The sequence below is a fragment of the Talpa europaea genome (assembly GCF_964194135.1).
Source record: "Talpa europaea genome assembly, chromosome: 2".
In the NCBI taxonomy this organism is placed as follows: domain Eukaryota; kingdom Metazoa; phylum Chordata; class Mammalia; order Eulipotyphla; family Talpidae; genus Talpa; species Talpa europaea.
The window spans coordinates 75,659,015-75,679,281 of NC_140068.1; the positions used below are offsets into that span (position 1 = coordinate 75,659,015).

Here is a 20,267-nt window from a genome sequence, read left to right on the forward strand (position 1 = left end):
GTGTCTTTTTGTTTTATGATAGTATTTTTCACTGTGCAGATGACCTTGTAATGTACCTAAGAGTGAGAATGAAATGAGATCTGATTATTATTAGTTTCAGTTTAAGTGTGCAATCTGGATTAAATGTCCTGGTTCCCACAACATTTGTAGTCATGAAAGAAGTTTGAGAGGTAGTTTTTAGAAACTGTTGGAAATAACTCTACATATGATGTCATCACATTTTTCTATGAAGATACTTGTTTTCCTTGTCTAATACAATTATGAGAAATATATCTTAATTTAAATTGTATTCTAATGCCATTTTATTTTTTTGAAGCAACAGTTTAAGACTTATTCATTGAATGAAATAGGGTCTATTTTCTCACACGAAGGGTATTTTTTTTTTAAACAAGCCTGATTTGGATATAGATTAAAGTGGGAGAGTACTGATTAATTTCTAATCTCCTGAATTAATGTTAGAAAAATGCCCACATCATGTGATTTCTTCATTTTCTCAAGTGGAGAATTCTGAAGTGATTGCATGTTTTATTGCTAAAATTTTTAGAAGATATAGTCAAGTAGCCTATTGTTCAATCATTGTTATTTTGAGAAATAAATAATTTGTAAATTATCCTCCATTGCCTGCTTTTGCTTTGTGAATGTTACTTCCAAAAATACTAGGTGATATGGGAGATAGTAAATATTCAAGAACACATGAATGGCAAAAGTTTTAGTCCATTTACTAGAAATCCCCTTATAGTATGGGGATGATGAATCCCATTGGACTACGACTCATGTGTTAAACAAAAAACACATGACCCTGAATATGGTGGTAACATTTATATGCAACATGTGTTAATGATATATAAAGAAGTAACACGTTTAATTTTTTAGTTTTTTAAATCATCTGTGGATTGTTATCAGTATTTGTGGGGAGGCACTGTACCAGATAATTTGCATGCATTATCACAATTAACGCACTCACCTACCCTGTGAGATAATTATTAGTATTATTTTGCAAATGAGAAACATGAAGCCTTAGAGAAATTCATTTATTTAGAGTCAAACAACCAACAAATTGTAAAGCTGATATTCAGGTTTTCTCACCCATAAGCCATATAACCATCTCCTGTGGAAGTGTTTCTTCAGCTTTGGCCAGGTTTTGAAGGAAGGTCATGATCAACATTGTTACTGACATTAAATCCTGACATGTATTCCTGAATTCAAGTAAGTATTGGATGGATTATTATGCAATTTTGTAAAATAAATGTAAAAGGCAAGCAACTATATAAAAGGGAAATTTGCCTAAGTATAAAAGGGGTTTAGATATTATTGAAACAGCCTGAATTTTCTGAATATCTTATATTGTCCGTTGTTCCTGCAGGAGTTTCATGATGAGGTGGCAAGGAATAAGGGAACATTCCAAGCTTTTTTTCCCTAATTCTAAAAAGGACTGCAGATCTTTGTGTGATTTGCTGAGGCACTTTTTTCCCCATGTTTCTTAGGAACCTGTTAAACATTTGCTGAATTCTTCTGTGAAGAAGGAACAACTGTCAGTCCTCTTCTTGTGTCTTGAGGGTAGTGTTGGTTTGTGTTTAAAATTTGAAAGTGAGCAGAATTCACAGGTGGTCAGAAACAGAAAACTTGGCAACATAACGATTTAAATGCTTTCAACAACTTCTGAGGTTTGAGGATTGAAAAACTATGAACCAGATGATCATAAGTGTTATGCACTGTTATAAATGCTATGATTGATGCACATTTCCTGTAAAAAAAAAAAACAACTAAAGATTAAGTTTACCCCTCTTACAACAGCAGAATGAATGTATTTTCTCTAGAGGATAGATATTTTTAGCAGGTTCATAGACTGTCAGATAAAGATTGGTACTAACTGCAACTCAGGAGAGGGAGCCACTGAGAGAAACACAGTAAAGTGATTAAAGGAGAAGAATTTTATTAATTTTGAGGAAAAATGAGGATGACTAAAGTAGTAGGTACTTTTATTAAACATACACTCTGGTTCAGAGCCTTCTATTATATTTAAAAAGTCAGTTATTATTGTCTGTATTTTATGGTAAAAGATAATGAGGCTAATTAAAGGGTAATATCTTCAGTTTGGATGTTTTAGACAGTAAATCAGCAGTTAAGTAATATCCAATTATAATGTGAAAAAAAAATCAAACAGCAGCCATTAAATATCAAAACATTAAATGATATTGAAGAATATAACTTATTTAAGGAAATACCAAACTCTTACTTTGAAATAACTTAGAAGGGTTAAATACATGACATTGTAGAATAATTTTCTTTGATATAATTGTTTCCAACAAATGCAAGGGATATGATTTTTTAGAAATTTGACTTACATGCAGCAATATACTCGCTATATAAAAGAAGGCCATAAAATGCAAGTAGCGTATGAATAAGTACAATAGGATCTGTAGCTCATATGTTTAGGTATGTAAATGTTATAAATGGGGAAAGTTAAGTGACTGTTAAATTGAATTTAGGCTTATTCATGTCTCTGGATAAATCTAAAGTTTCCTTTTTTGAAGGTAAAGCCAGAAGCTGCTGTTTTTATCCAGCCAAATATGGCAGAAGAGGGAAGTTAAGGAATTGTGTGAAGATGAAAGCACATTTGATATGCTGAGGCAGATGGCATTTTATTATATAATATTGTTTTGTAATGGACTTCAGGATAGGCATCTTTGCATTAAGTTAGTATTCTGAAATTAGTGAAATGTTGGAAATAATATCCATTTAAAGAAAGCGTGATAGGATAGACCATTATATGATAATTAGGAGTGATTTAATGGACTTAGATGATGTGATAAGCACTGGGAATGAGTTGCAGGACACCAAAGGTTTTTCTTTAAGTGAGAGGAGTGTGAAACATATACGAGATATGGGTGGTCAATGAGAGTTGATTCTTACTATCTGTGCTCGCTTTTACTCTCTGAGACATATTTAGGTTGTCGGGGGTGGTGCAGGGGGTTAGGGTGCAGCCTGCGAAGCTGTACCAGTCTCTGCAGCACGAATTCAATCCCTGCTGGCTGGCGAGATACACACATGGCGCAGCAGACCTCTCCTGACTTGCCTGCTGCTCCCCTCAGCAGTGTATTTTGGTCAGTCTGCCTGTTCTGCTCCACACTCTGTCTCTGGTGAATCCTTTCACCCCCCACATCTCTGGCCTGTACCCCAGTTCTTGTATGCATAAATGTAAAAAAATCTTTAATAAAAAATGCTATAAGCAATTAAATAAATAATTTCCATAGGACCTGTGAAGTGCTATGATAAGAAAAATAGATAATGGTTTACGAGTCTTGGGTTGGGCACCTACAGAAGTCTGCAAGAGGTCATGGAAGAGGGTTCATGAGGGTGGTGCATGTTAGTTGAGATTTAACCAATAAATAGGATATGAGCAGGACTCAAAAGGGGCTATAAAAATTAAACACAGATATAGAAAATAGCATCTCAAATTAATGTAAAGAAGGAAAACATTTATTTTGAAAGGTAGAATTTAAGTACGCTTGGAAAATATAACAAAGGAGAAAGATGCCCTGAAAAGTGGGTCTAAAGAGAATGGCAGAGGCTTATCTTGTAAACTATGTTGAGTTTGGACTTTATGCCAAAAGCAGCGATAAATCATTTAAAGATTTTCAAAAAGGACAGGTGTGATATCAGAATTTCATTTAAAGCATCATGTGATGTTACAACTTGTGAATGGATTCAGTAGATTCAGTAGATGCAGGACACAGGCAAGGCCGTCAAACAACTAGAGCAGCAGATCTGAAGCAAAATTACGATCACTTGTATTGAGATAATGAGACTGTGGAAGTGAACAAAGCTAAATAGAAATTTAGCAAGTAAAATGTAAAGAATCAAATCTTGTAGAAGAGATGAAGAAAAAGGATGGTCAAGGCAGTTGTCTACTTGGTTAGTTGGTTTAATGGTGATGGGAGTTTTTGAGATAGGAATTCAAAGGAGGTTAATTCTGAGTACAGATGGATATATTTTTGTAAAGTCTGAGGATGCTGAATTCAATTGCAAATGGAAGGGGATCTATGAAGGTAATTGTTTAGGTTTCCTCAGCCCTGGGTGATAGTGGCCTGAAGAAGTAGAGGAGCTCACCTAGGGAGAGCAGGGTGGGTGCAGTATGAGGGAGACTTTAGATCAAGTCCTGAGGGGCATCAGCACTTAATGAAAAGACAGAAGAAAAGTGGTTGGTAAAGTTGACTAAAAAGAGTTTCCTAGCTGTAGGTGGGAAAGATCAAGTAGGTTCAGTGTCAAGTAAATAGAGTACTTGGATTAAGGAAGATTTGGCTAATATCGTCAAATGCTGCTGAGGTCAAGTGGTATCAATGTAAAATATCTCTAATAGATCTGGCAGCAAAGAACATTGAGAGAGGAACTGGAAAAAACCCTTAATTTCTTTAGGTTGAGGAGTAATTAGGAATTGAGATCATGAGAGAATTAAGTTAGAAATCTCTTCCAAGAAATTTAGTTGCATAGAAGAGGAGAGCTAAGAGTAAATAGTATGTTGAAACATATGAAATAGATAATATTTAATCATTTTTACCTAAAAATAGCTGTTTTACATGGTTTAACCATTGGGAGGAAATGGAATGCGAGGGGCATTTACATAGAGGGGTTAAAAGCATAAATGCTGAAACCAGACTCCCTAGATTCTAACTTCATTCCTGTAATTAAGGATCTGTATTATCTGGGTAACGAACTTCTACATTTCTCTTTTTCCTTGTGTACGGGAGCTAGGACACTTAGTTATAAATTATCAACATAATGACAGCTGCAGAGTATTGTTTCTCTTGCTCACTTTAAATTACAATGCAAATCCTACACCAGGCCATCATCTCTACTTCTACCTTGGTGACTGTCCTAGTGTGTAACATGAAACATCCTTATACAAAACTCTATCACTTCTCACACAGCTGTAAAATTCATCCACGCTCCTTTTCTGTACCTTTTATTTTTGAGTCTTTCCTTATTCCAAGTCTTTTGCAGGCAGCTACTTTTTCTTTGACAGTTCTTTTTTTTTTTTTAATTATTTACCTACATTGTTGTTAATTTTTGGAGAGTATTTAATTTCTCTCCTCAGGTGTAGTCCCCACAGTTCTCTCTCTCTCTCTTCTTTTAGATTTATTTATTTTTATACAATAGCTGGGGTACAGGCCAGAGGCGTGGGAGGGCGAGAGGATTCACCAGAGACAGAGCGGGGAGCAGAACAGGCAGACTGACGAAATACACTGCTGAGGGGAGCCGTGGGTGCAACAGGAGAGGTCTGCCACACCATGTGGGAATCTCCCTGGCTGGCTGGGAATTGAACCCACACTGCAGAGGCTGTGGACAGCTTCACAGTGCTGTGCTCAACCTGCTGCACCACCGGGGAGGCCTCCCATAGTTCTCTGACCACAGCATCTGTGATCCATCACTGTAGTCCCTTGTGCTCTTCCTCCTTCATTTTGACCCCTTTCTCTCTTTGACAGTTCCTATTTGCACATGTGACTTTTTTTTTTTTTTTTAACCACTATTGTCTTCAAGATATATTTTCCCCTTGGATTTGTGCTATCCCTATGGGGAGAAAGATTGTGATTCTATGTCTGTCTGTCTTTCTGTCTGTCTGTCTATCTAATCTTTTTCTCCTGTGGGGAGAAAAAGAGATAGAGACAGAGAATGTTTGAGAGCTGCTATTATAATAGAAAGGACATGGTAGGCAAAATAAAAATACTAGTGTTTGAAACCAGATCTGCTACTCTATTGCTTTGTGACTGCTGTAAATCTCTAACTTTCTCTGAGTCTTTGTTTCCCTATGTATGCTACAGACTCTTGCCAACTATCTCATAGGTCCGGTAGTCATCTCTTAAATCTTAGCTAAGTTTATGTACACTATTAATCCAGTGACAGAAATCAATATTCTTTTCTTTACTCTTCCTACTTTAAAAATTGATGTAAAATATTTGAACTGTGAGATATATATTTTTATTTTTTTTTAAGATTTATTTATTTGTTTTATACAAGGACCGGGGTACAGGCCAGATATGTGGGAGGGTGAGAGGATTCACCAGTGACAGAGCGGGGAACAGAACAGGCAGACTGATGAAACACACTGCTGAGGGGTGCAGCGGGCGCGACAGGAGAGGTCTGCCGCGACAGGAGAGGTGTTGTGCCATGTGGGACCCTCGCCGTCCCGCTGGGATCGAACCTGCGCTGCAGAGGCTGCGGACAGCTTCACAGCGCAGCGCTCAACCACCTGTGCCACCAGGGGAGACCCCGATAACAGTATATCTTATGCAAAGCAGTACTTTCGGCAAAATAAAGATTATTTCAGTTGGTCCAGAAACATCCCTTTTACATTCTTGCCATTAATTTGCATTTCCTTTGGCAACCTTTATTCTGATTTCTGTCATCATAATTCACTTTGGTTTTCAACTTTTTATATGTATGTACTCCTTTTTAAGTACAATATATTTGAAAGTCTATTTGTCAGTAATTTCTTTTTATTGCTGAGTGGTATTACATATTATGACTATATCAGTTTGTTTATCCAGTCTCTCCTAGGCGGACTGGGACTAATTTCAGTTTTTACTTATTATGAATAAGCTACTGTGAACATTCACATACAAATTTTTTTTTTATGGATTTATGGTCACTTTATTTGGAGTAGAATTACAGATGTTAGGTAGATATATGTTTAATCTTGTGTGTGATTATCAAATAGTTTTCTAATGTAGTTCTACTATATCACTCTCCTACCAATAATGTATGAAGACTGGTTTGTTTACTCCCTTACCAACAGTAGAAGTTCTCAGTCTTTTTAATCACAGCTACTTTAGTGATTTGAAGTAGTAACTTATTGTGGTTTTAATTTGCATTTCTTTGATGATTAATGATATTGAATGTATTTTGTTTGTGGTTTTTTTTTGCCATTTGTATGTATTCTTTTATTTGAAATGATTACTCAGGACATTGACAAATATTTAATTAGGTTGTTGATTTTTTCATTGTTGTAAAAGTTATTTTTGTGTTCTGAATTTTTACCCTTTGTTAAGTATGTATCTTGCAAACCTTTTCTTCTACTGTGTGTTTTCGCTTTTAATTCCTTAACTGTCTTTTGAGGTAGAAAAGTTATTAATTTTCCTGAAGTCTAATTTATCATTTTTTCTTTATGCTTTATGCTCTCAAGGGGAGTTTTTTGCCTGTCATAAGTCACAAATATTTTCTCAGTTATTTCTTCTAGAGACAATATGGTCTTAACTTTTAGATACAGGTTTATGTCTCACCTAGGAGTAATTTTTATATATAGTATCAAGATAGTGTTTTTTTACTTTAATATCCAGCATCATTTGCTAAAAAGATTTTTCTTTGCTCATTTGTTGTGTTTAAAGTGTTCAAAGATATAATGTAAATTTGATACTTGGCAAGATACATAAATTATAACAAAAACTAGGATCATAGTGTTTGAAGATATGCACTACTGTACAGTATTATTGTTCTGCATGTCTGTTCCAATATGAAAGGAAATAATGCCTGAGAACATAACATAGTATATGTTTATACTGTGCTTTAAAATAATATGTAACTATGATGTTTGCCTTTTCCTCAGAATTTAGGACATAATCTTTACAGCAATGTGAGGATACTTTTCTTATTTTTAACTGAGAGGACTAACCATGCTAGAGGCCTTGGTGTTTACGGAATTAAACAAATATAGCATTCTATCAATAGAGAAGCAAGGTATTTGCTACTAATGAAAGTGGTGATATCTAGTAAACCTTGAGAAATTGCACTGTCCTGAATAGCAATAATAGATTCTATTATCACAGAACAGTATACACATTAAACATTTCCATTAAAAATGATGTTATAGTTCTTAGTAGTATGTTACATGCTTTTTCTATGTTTTCAAGGGAAAAAGAATGTTGTACAGAAGCAACATAGCAATTATATAGAACTGATAAGCCTTCTCTCAGTAAAACAGATACACCTAGAGATGAGCAACTGAGACCTATATCTGCATCCACAATGATAACGCATTGATCTTCATTGACATGTTAACTGCCAGCATTGCCATCATCATGAAATGTGACATAAAGTTTTTGAAATTGCTCAAGGGCATAAGTTACTGTTGACTTTACGCTCATCCCTAAAACACAGATACTAACCACTATCACATAGTAAATATATAGGTACTCATCATGTCAGCACTAATAACCAAAAAGAAGATTTAACAATGATCTGGACTGACAGAATACATCAGTGCTAGTTTCTGACAAGGTAATTTTCGCGGGAGTGTGTTTTTACAGGCAGGAAGGCTGCTCCCTGACGAGAATGAATGAATGGGGTTTAGAAATAGGGATGCAGTAGAAAATTTCTGTTTGCATTTGGACATGAAAAAAAATGAATAGGGGTGACATCAAGTGGTCCAGCAGTATGAAGTACTGGTATGTACTCCCCAGGGGTGTTTATGACCCCTGGGGAGTACATGATAGATAGTCATGAGAAAAGGAGAAATAACTTTTGTTTTCCTCAAAAAATATATTATTGATACTTTGTTGAAAATAGATGTTTTGATTAGATGACTTGTGAATATGCATTTTATGTCATGTTTCATAAATTTTGTAGTATTGAATGATAATTCTTTATATTGCCATAAATGGGACCAATTTGAAATTTATCTAAATATGCAGTGTTGTGATATGTAATTTATAGTAAACAGTGGTCCATAGAGAAATTTAATTCCTTTAAATAAAATCTTTTTATATACATAAGAAAATTTAACAATATTAGTGTAAGGTCCACAGTGGATGAAAAGGAAAGAATAAAGTCTCTAGTGCATCTCTTTACCCTTAGTAGCTTATTTTGTCTATTCTCAAGTAGAAATGAAAAAAAAAAAAGAAAAACAACCTAAGTGCAATTCACTTTCCAGACCTTAGTAATCGATATTATATGAGTGATGTTTTAGAGGATCCTCTAGGTTTGTATAAACCCCTAGTTTGTTAGAAACTTAATAACCTTAGAAAACTGTGTAACCAACCTCTGGTCACCTGACTGAATGCATGCTCTAAAAGCAGAAGCTGAGATGAGTAATGAATATAGAAACTTAAATCTACTACTATTAAATGCAAGCACTGAAGATAATGAAAACAACAAAGCAAATTTATTAATCTCTAAAGAGTAGGGTTTTTTTGTTTGAATATTTTTTAGTCTAATTATAATTATGCATAAATTTTAGCCTTTTATTCAAGTTCTGCTAATCATAGAAGATGGAATAAAAGAATAAATAATACAGCTATTAGGTTGTGCTGTTCCCTTGATATATTCATAGTTGATCGTGTGTTAGGGTAGATACTAATATCAGATATATCCTGTATTCATTTTGAGTGACATTAGGTACAGACTTATTGAGCTTGAGATGCATTCTGTTTACAGTTTTCTCCTGTAAAGGCAGACCTTGAAAGGAATTTTGGAATGGAAGTAACTTATTTTGGAGTTGATCTTAGAATATGGGGAAATTAAACCTGTAGGAAAGGTAGCCAAATTGCTTATTTTCAAGAAAGTTACTACCATAGGCAATTGTACTTTATTACACTGGGAAATAAAGAGGAGCTGGTATAAAACATGTGAAAGAGCACAAGGGTATTTATGCCAAGTTCCATCTGCCATTAATTCAGAGCAGCTCCTATTGAACAGTAATATCCTGATGCTTGAAGGCCAAAAAGCAGTCTGACATCCAGCATCAGCCCTTAGGTCAGAAATAAACAGGGCCTAGCTGTTGGAAGTTGGGCAATTGTATCCAGAGGTTGAGATATTGAGAAGAGGGCCTCCCCTGTGGCACAGCAGGTTGAGTGCAGTGCTGTGACACTGTCCACAGCCTTTGCGTTGCCAGTTTGATTCCTGACCAGCCAGGGAGATTCCCACATGGCGCAGCAGACTTCTCCTGTCTCGCCCGGTGCTTCCCTCAGCAGTGTATTTTGGTCCTTCTGCCTCTTCTGATCCTGCTCTGTCTCTGGTGGATTCTCTCACCCTCCATGCCTCTGGCCTGAACCCCAGTGCTTGTGTAAATAAATAAATCTTCAAAAAAAAAAAAAAAGGAGTTTTTTTTTTTAATGAAGGGAAACATTTTATTTATTTATTTATTTTTAAGATTTATTTATTTATTTATACAAGCACTGGGTACAGTCAGAAGCGCGGGAGGGTGAGAGAATTCACCAGAGCCAGAAGCAGAACAGGCAGACTGAAGTACACTGCTGAGGGGAGCAGCGGGCCGCAGGAGAGGTCTGCACGCCATGTGGGACCCTCCTCCGGTGGCCGGGGAGCAGCTGGGGGTCGAACTGGCGCTGCAGAGGCTGCGGACAGCTTTGCAACCCAGCGCTCAACCGCTGTGCCACCGGGGACGCCCTTTTTTTTTTTTTTTTTTTTTAAAGAAATGTTGAGGAGAGATTGGCAAGTTGTATACTGTAATGCATAGGGTTCTGTAAGGTAAGATTCGCTAATCCATTTTTTCTTTTCGGTTGTGGAGGACATAGAACCTGCTAGAGTTCATTGTGAGTTAGAAGAATCCACTAAATAGGTAGGAAGGTGGTTTCTCTACCCACTTTCCTCCTGCCTACTCAAACAACAAATGGATAAATATGAACTGGATTTGGAAAGTACCTCCATTGAAATATTGCTATATGAATAAGCTTCAGAATAATGCTGCTCTGTATTGAACTGAGGCAAAATATTGTAGCTGCCTGGTAACAGCCTGCCATATTACAAATCACCACTTGCAAGGTTATACAAGGTGCCTTTAGAAAAAGCTAAATGAATTACTTCAAATAGCATGTTTGTATTCAAAAGAGAAATAGCTGGTAGTTTGCGAGTGACAGTCTTCTCGTTTCAAAAGGCCCATTGCCATGCTTTGCCCATTCATTTGCTGCTGGGAGCTGAAAGCCTGCAGTGAACAAGTGAATAGAAAATATTTCTAATTGAGAAAGAAAAAAAAAAATCTTGTGAAAAGTCACAAGGTCTCTCATTTTACTATTGTAATATTTATAGACTTTCAGGTTGGTTAAACTAAATGTAATTGAAAACATAGCACTTAGCTAATCCATTTTCTTAATCCTTCCTCAATTAACTATCTTTGTTTTAAAAAAGCCTGATCCTTTTTAATCCCTCTTTATGTATTTAATCTAGGAGATTCTATGTAACTGCTAATGATGATACATCTCAAAAGATACATGTGAACACACACATATACACACATACATACATGGCATATAGGGGAAATTTACGTATGCAAACACACTTGCACAAACACACGTCTGTGATAGTAATACTGTGGTTTCTGCCCATCAATGTTTAAGCGAATTAATTTCTAAAATTGGTTTATAGTTGAAAGGAAGTAGCTGCTCTTTCAGCAAGGTGGCATGCAGAGACAATTTTTTCAGTGATCAATTTTATCCTTATTCCTTATCACTTGATGTATATGGGCAAAATCAAATAAGTTTAATTTTTCTAAATATTTTTGTATATATTATGCTATAAATACTTTTAGAAATCTTTTTTTGTTCATTTAGTTCACTTAACTTTTACGTGAAACTTTCGGTTTACTAGTTCTCTGAGATTTTGTGAATCCAAGCTCATTCTGGATTTAATGTGGCAATCATTCACAGTATATACAAATATCAAATAATTATATATATATATACCTAAAACTAATATAATATCATATGCTCATTATATACTATAATAATATACATTTCATGTTACTACTTACAAGTAGTAAAAAAGACAAGTTTTGTCTTTTTCATGAGCCTTTGTTTGGTTTCTTTATATTCCCCATATAAGTGAAACCATTCAATATTTATATTTTTTTCCTTCTTATTTCACTTAGCATAATCCGCTCCAGCTCTGTCTTCATACTTGACAGTTGGACTTATTGTTATGATGAGCCTTACTGGGCAGAGGTGGGAGTTGAAACATTTGCTATTCAGGTGTTAACATGAGAAAATACATTTTTGGTATTTCTGAGAAGAAATTCCTGAGAAAACCTTGAGTGCCACATAGTTTTTGGGTACCTTTTCCACTTTTAGACTCAATAATTCTCATAAAGAATGGGAAAAGATAGACTCAAAAGATTGAAAGGGAATAATGAATTAAAAAGTTAAATTTAAAAAAAGGTTAGTTGCTCAATTCATTGAAGTCAGAATTATGTAGTTATTAACCTCTCTCTATATATCAATGTTGTAATGCTAGTTCATCATGTTTCACTATAAGAAGATAGCTCAAAACTGTTATATTCTTGAAAGAGAAGTGTGTAGAAATAGAAGATGAAAACTATTGTAAAGGAAAAGAGAATAACCAAACTATGCCTTTGTAGTATCAACAAATTAAGTGTAGCCTCAGAAAGCCACCAAGTTGAATTTGTAATTCCTTACATGAATAAAGAAAGTATTTCTACTGAAATAAATGCAACAGTTTTATTAGAGTACATTGACAAAAACATATTTCTTTGTGTCTCAGAGTTTTTGATGAAGGAATGAGTTTATAATAAGAAATTTTGGTATGACAAATCACTGCAATGAGAGCCATTTGGCAGGTCCTGAAACATTGATAATTGTTATTTTTAAAACTGACCGTAAAGTATGGGGCATAAAGGAAACATGGGAAAATTACCAACTCATATTTTTTCAAAAAACATTCTGACTCAATCACTAATATTCATTAACTTTTTACTGTCAGATTTTATATGATTATAAAAATTATAAGGCTAATAAGAAAAGATACTATACTTGATTTTAGTCAAAAGGCTGAGAAGTAGTAATGGAAGAATATGTATTGTTAATATCTTTTTTTCCATTTCTTTGACTGGATAACCAATTTAGTTGTCATATTAAGTCAGATTTAGTTTAAATAAATGATATTGATGTCTTCCTATTGCGTTATAAATACATAATACATAATACATAATAACATACTATATAATTAAGTATGTGGTTGAAATTTATATTTATCATTAGGTATTCCTTTAATTCTATCTTTTTTTAATGAGCTATTGTTGGTACACAGCACCACATATAATTCAGAGATAGAGGTTCATACCACTGCAGATATATGTTAATTCCCTTTTGCTTTTATTTGGTTTTAGGACAGTAAGGACCTACCTAAAATTTTCATCTTGAGGTTCATATTATGTCTGAGAAATTAATGCAGTTTGCGACTTGCAAAATTTTGAACAACTCAATGTACTGCATGAATTAATTGTACATGTTACTCTATGGATAAGGATATAAAACCAGAAGTTTGGTACTTGTTTTTGTAAATTATTGAATATGAAATTGTAATTAATAGTATATAGTAAATAGAAAATATTAATGAAACACTGTTTCATAAGTAAAACAAACCATTATTTATATGCACTTTGTAAATAGATTGTCAAAACAGTTTCATGTTTTAGAGTGTAATTGAGAAAAATAAATGGTAGAATATTAATTATTCTAGTTGGAATGAAGAAGCTATCACTCTGCTAAACAAAAAACATGTATTGTTTCCATTGCAGTGACCCTTAAATGAGATTAATATTTGATTGAAACAATAGGCAGCAACGTATTTTGAAAAATATTTTCAAAGGTATGTTTGATAATTTGTGTAATGGGAAAGAATGAGCTGATATAACAACATGCTGCTAGGTACTAAAAATATCTGAAAGAAGTGTTGAGTTTTTAAGCATGAGAAACATTCTACATCTTGTGCTGAATTAAACATTTATAAGCAATGATTTGTAAAATCACTCTAGAAAGTAAATGGGGTATTTTTCTATGGAAATTTCATAGCACTGAATGTGTTTTTTAATATTAGGGTGGACAAAATATATTTTACCTTAAACAATGTAGAAAATGTGAATATAAAATTCTAAGTTACAAATGATCCCCTTTATTTGAATTTTCTTGGCAAATACAGTATAAGACAGTGTACGAATATCAGACCTGTTTCATATAAATTTTATGTTTATACACTCAAACTTTGAGCTTTTGATTTTTTGCTTGTTTGTCTGGAAGTTTAAAATTTAGGCCTGATGGAATGTCACTGTGACACAGTAAAGCTGACCAAAGTACCAGTTTTGTGTCTGTTTGATTTTAGAGAGAACATTTTCTCTTTAGAGAAAATTATAAAATACATGTTATATATATTTGTGGCAAATTTTTGAACTAATGTTAGTTTTACCGTGATGTGTACATACTTATAGATAATTTTGTCTATTTAACAGTTTAGTAATTCATTTTGACAGGTATTTATTGAGAATAACAATGTTAGACCACTATGTTAGATGCTAATAAAAAATAAAAATGGTAAAGTTATGTTTCTAAAGATAAGCCCTTCAATCTCCAAGCAATCAGAATGTCAGAATTTCACATAATACTGGGTTAAGTTCCAGTTAAGATTGAATAAATATCAATAAACCTTTGTTTAAAAACCTGCATTTCAAAATCATAAGATTTTTTTTTTTTTTAACCATAGCACTAAGTTTTATTAGGGATTTCATTAAGGTTAAATCTCTAGGAATGAGGGAGTTAGTCAGGGGGCACAAAGCCCACGAAGTCTCCTCAAATCTCATAGTGAACCACCGGCTCAGGTTCTTTGGTGGGATCGCACCTCGTTCCAGGTAGAGATTATTGTAAGGATACTGCTTTGGCCCCACAGGCTGGTAGGAGGGGTAAGTGTCACCCAACCAAGACATGAACAGCATGAAGGCCACGAAGCCAAAGAGGTGTTTACACATGACATTCCAAGAAAGAGGCGTGGGGGACGTGTCCACACGGTTCCTGATATACATGTGTAGGTCCCAGTGCATCGCCTCACCCCAGTTCAACCTCAATTCTGGATGATCCCAGTCATACCACGGATCCCTCTCCTGCTGTGAGCAATCAGGGAGCTTCGGGTAGTCGTCATACCCCAAGCCAACGTCCGGGTAGGGCTCGTAGTCTTCCACTCGCATATTATACTTCTTGGCGGAGGCTGCCCTTTCTTCGGGGGTCCCGGGGTAGGGCCCTGGGAGTGTGTCCTTGGTAATGTGGGAGGCTGTCCATGCTCCCAGCGGCGCCACGTTCCGGACCGCCCTTTGCTGACGTTGGACTCCCAATACCTTTGCCCTGACCTCCGCCATCTTCACCTTCTCCCATTCGCATGTTTTTATGTTTTAAACTTTATTTCTTTTTATTATTTAACTATGTAGGTTAATATAAAAATGTTTGACTTTGTTTAGACATGCTTAACACAATCATAATCTCAAATAGTAAGGCTGAAAGTAAGTTTTAATGCAGTTTCACTTGAGGTTAACTTATATGGTTATATCTATATATAAATGGGATATTTTTATAATGTGATTGATGAGATTAAGTGCTGTAAATGTACAATGAACCCTGAAGTCCTTATCACTCATGTCTTCTAGTAAAAGACTATTATATTTTCAACATAATTTAGATAGTTGAATTTATTTACTGGGTCATACATCCCTGCAGCTTTTTGATAGAATAAAAAAAAGTTCAAATTTTTCATTTTTAAAATAAATACATAAAAACCTGAAATGAGAAAACATTAAGTTTTGCCATGTTTTGTATCATCAGGCATTTATGTAAATTTGGGATGGGAGAAAAGCCTTATTGCCACATAAGTATTCAGAAATATCATCCAATTTGTGGGCTACTTAATACCCACAACAAAATAGTGATAATGAGCTTAAAATTAATATTTATTGTATTGATGTGAATGCATTTGGAAAATTCCATTCCCTTGCTTATGAAGCAAGTGATTTTTAAGTTATTTTTAAAATAAGTTATTTCTTATGGTATAATTTGGTTACCTAAAATGGTAAAAAAAAAGCCATTGTTTGCTTTCTACTTTAAGAATACTTGGTTAACTTAACACTAGTGGAAAATAGTTTGTTCTCATATTCAGAGTTCTCTTCATTTTTATACTGGGTTTGTAGAATTGTGAGGAGCATTCATGCATCCTTTAGTTAGAAGTCGTGAATAATGATTTGTGGTATCATTTTAGGAAGTGGTGACACATTTCTCCTGTTATAAAATGAATCTCTCTATTATTTGCAACTTGTCGAGACAGGTGGGTTTCATGATGTCATCATTGGAAACATTGCTGACACTGCTGCAAATTCTAATTTTCTAGCCCAGAACTCTTAAGTAGGAGCTCTATGTGCCTTATAGACACTTACTGACAATAGAGACTAGAGAAGTTGATAAGGACAAAATCAGGAAGAAAGTTATGGCCTAATGTGTCAAATGTTAGTTGTTTTGGTAAAAAAAAAAAAGGCAATTATAGATTCTAAGAAAGAGAAATCATTGTATTTTCTTAAATTTTGTTAAATACTACTACTTTAATAGCTTTAGCACTTTCATTTGGAATCTACCTTTTAGTTTTCACATTAAAAACTATTATTATGGATTACAAAAGCAAGTACATCTATTTAGTTAGTATTCTGGAACTAAATGTCTTTCCAAATGCCCAGATATCTGGAAGAGAGAATTCTGGTTGTGTAATAAAATAATAAAGTCCTAGAAATAGAATACGAGAAAACATAGGCCACACTAACTCTTTCATGAATTGTTACTAAATCATTTTTTTTCCTCAGAAATGAGTATTTCTTAATTTTTCATGTTCTTACTAATTTACTTTGGTGTTATACTTACTGATTATAATTAAAATAAAAGTGATAAAAGCAGTATAAATGGAAATGCTCAGACCTAAAACTTGAAGAAATCTCTTCCCTTGATCAGTGTTGGTTAACTCTACTGTAGGGAGAATGGGACAGTTCCTAAAGTGACTTTTCTAGAGAATTTAGCTTCAAAGTTTGATGCGTTTATCTATAAGAGGTGACTGGGCATTTGAGGTAAAAGGCCAGATACGTTCTCTTTGGACAGAAGAAGAGAAGTGGAGATCAAGGACTGGGTGGATAACTGCTCAAGAATAGTGTGGAATTTTTGTTTTCTTTGAAGCAGTGAGGGCTGACATAGTGAGTTGGTTTAGGAAGAGTCAAAGGACGGCAGACTCTGTGTTCCATTCACTTTAAACCCCACTTAGCTCAGACTTCTCTGACAGTCAGATTTTCTTATCAGGATGAAGAATTGTGGTTAGTGACCTCTTCATTTCATCGTGTCCAATCTATATAAGGTGGGGGACCAACAGTAATTATTTACCTGATGATTTTGCAGCAGGATTATATTAATTGGTATTAGAATAGTGTTGGTATTCAGGGCCTCCCTGGTGGTGCAGCGTTTGAGCGGTGGGTTGCGAAGCTGCCCACACCTCTGTAGCTCTGGTTCGATTCTTGGCCACTGGGCGAGGGTCCCACATGGTGTGCGGACCTCTCCTGCCGCCCGCTGCTCTGCTCAGCAGTGTATTTCGTCAGTCTGCCTGTTCTGCTCACTGCTCTGGCTCTGGTGAATTCTCGTACCCTCCTGTGCTTCTGACTGTACCCAGTGCTCGTATAAATAAGTAAATAAATAAATCTTTAAAAAAAAACTTATTAAAAAATAGTGTTGATACTCATTTAGCATCCAGTGACACTTGTTTATTTTACTCTTGGATATCATATGAAACTCTTAAGTCCAAAATTAAAACTGTAGAATTGTCTTATTAATAAATTATAGATTAAGTAGAAACCTCTAGGTTACCCTGGGAAAATAAATAGCATTCACTGTCTCTGCAAAAGTGTGCTGTGGATTTCCAGACTTGAATACATGAGGAAACTTTCAGAAGATGATCCATTTGCAGTCAGAAGCTGCTTATTTTTCTCATTTTAGAAAGTGGCTTTATATGCACGTGATTACATTTGCATTATCTTAAGTAAAGTTTACCTTAACTATGGTCTCTAACTATGGTTATTAAGTCAGAACTTACTAACCAGATTTCATAATTCATGGAGGACAACAGCAACAATACATTTTTATCGCCAACATTTAAGACCTAAAATATGCCACATACTCTGTTAACACTTTTCATGCTTTCTCAAGTTAATAACTTTATATTATTATTATTATTATTGTACTTTAATAATCCTGCTACAATCCATTCTTTCAATTGATGTCAGAGGGTTCAGAAATTGGAGCATATTATCAACCTTCAAACTCTTAGATGCCTGTTGTGATGAGAGGAATGCAGTGTGTGCATCATAGCTTACATTTTGTTCTCTTATCTGGTCTGATATTTTCTCACCTTGTGTCACACCACTTTCATTCCACTGCTCCTTTTGTTCCAGTGGCCTGGTTTCCTTTCTCTTCCTTGACTAGCTGTTGGCTCTTTACAGTATAAGGAAGTTGTTTACTTCCCTGGGAATGCTTCACCTTCCTCCCACCCCGAACCCTAGAACTTCATAGGACTGATACCATCACGTTCTTGCCTCAGGACAGAGTAGCCTTCCCAAGCTCCTTTCAATCAAGGAGACTTCCTTACCTTCCTCTGTCCCATTATCAACCTTTCTTTTATTGAAGACATTCGTCACTAACTTAAATTTATTAACTTCTGACTTTATTGCCTGTCTCTTTTCACTTATTGTAAACTCTGTAATTGCAGAATCCTTTGTCCCTCTCCTTCACTAAGCTTATAAAAGTAGTTGGCATATATTGAACATTAAAATATTTGTTGAATGAATGAATGTAGTTTATAAAGGTTAACAAATGTGTCTATGATCTTAGAACCAGTGAACTGGCAGACCTCAGCATATTGGAATCAGCCTACTACTCTAGGTAGTAGGGCATATAAAAGATGAGCAGCAACAGGAAAAAAAACTATAAAAGTTATGATTTAATAGCTTTTTTGACATTTGTTTTATATTGACACCATTTTTGCAAGGAAGAAATGTCATATTTTACTTCCTATTGTACCTTTACTTCCCTGTGTATGACTTTCTGTCAATAATGATATTTTGACGGTCAGTCATTTCAGTCTCTGTAAAAAGTTAGAATTTATGATGCCTGTGCTATTCTGCATGGGTGCTTATTAATGGGAGAAATCCCCAAGTTGTAAAAGAACTCTGGCATTTGGAACCCAGAGTTATGCATGAGGAGAGAAACAGAATATGTCCCCACATTTATACCAGAGATAGCAAATTTCTATCATTTCAGAAAATTAATGCTAATTGCAGTAGTTATTAAGTCAACATTCAAGTCATTTAAAATCACTTAAGGAAAAGGTGGGTGAGTAAAATAGGGAGGCATTTGGGTGTGAGGATATCCAGTAAAATATGGACTCCAGAAATACAAATTGTATTGTTGTAATTATTACAATAATGGCAAATTACTAAAAATATTTTTATTTTTAAGAATTACTCAAAATGCATTGCATTGATTATAGGATTATTTTCCTTTTCCTGTTCCTTTTTCTCTATGTGTCACCTTTATACACTCAGAGATAATTTTTCCAGAGGAAATGGAAGATCAATGTTAAACAACTTTCAAATTGTGTACTTTACAATTATATTTGATAGTGAGAAAGAAAGGGGGGTGGAGGGAAATGAGAGAGAAAAAGAGTGGTCATTTTAATGATTATTCTGATCCCCCAAACAAAAATATTGAAAAGAAGTTTTTCATTGACCCAAGGAAGAGCCAGGAGGTGAACAGGTAAATATCTCATGGGTGTCCATAATTTTGTGTGGATATGCAAATGATGTACCATTCATGTATGCATAGATAAAACAAAAAACTTTCCTTGATTAAAAGGGCACTGGAGGGCCTCCCTGATGGTGCAGGTGGTTGAGCACAGAACTGTGAAGCTGTCCGCAGCCTCTGCAGTGCCAGTTCGATCCCCGCCAGCCACGGAGATACCCACATGACAGGGCAGACCTCTCCTGTCTCGCCTGCTGCTCCCCTCAGCAGTGTATTTCAGTCAGTCTGCCTGTTCTGCTCCCCGCTCTGCCTCTGGTGAATCCTCTCACCTTCCCGCACATCTGGCTTGTGCCCTGTTCTTGTATAAAACATAAATCTTAAAAAAAAAAAAAAATTTTACTCTTTTAAAAAAAAAGGGCACTGGGAAATAGTAGAAGGTATTCACTCACCTCTAAGATCTCATAATGAAATTTGGGATACAGAAAACCACAGTTTTATTTTTTATTTTATTTTTTTTTTGGCTAAAAGTATTTTTTTATAATAAATTTTATTTTTATATTCCCCATACAATTGCAATCCCCCCATTCTGACCCCAATCCCTCCCCTCCCGCCCCCCACCCCCCAAAAAGTGTCTCTGGTTCATAGTTTTTTGTTGATTTTGATTTTCACTTT

The 20,267-nt window shown here is 35.0% G+C and overlaps 1 protein-coding gene and 1 pseudogene across 2 annotated transcripts in view; one reads left to right on the forward strand and one right to left on the reverse strand.

Moving 5' to 3' along the window:
* The window catches only part of KHDRBS2 (KH RNA binding domain containing, signal transduction associated 2), a gene marked incomplete at both ends in the record, with an annotated part of 457,143 nt that overhangs the window by 7,074 nt on the left and 429,802 nt on the right, over positions 1–20,267 (forward strand). The window lies entirely within an intron of this gene.
* LOC311167760 (NADH dehydrogenase [ubiquinone] 1 beta subcomplex subunit 8, mitochondrial-like) lies at positions 14,583–15,142 on the reverse strand (annotated as a pseudogene). The gene has a single exon. The product of its transcript is annotated as an NADH dehydrogenase [ubiquinone] 1 beta subcomplex subunit 8, mitochondrial-like (transcript).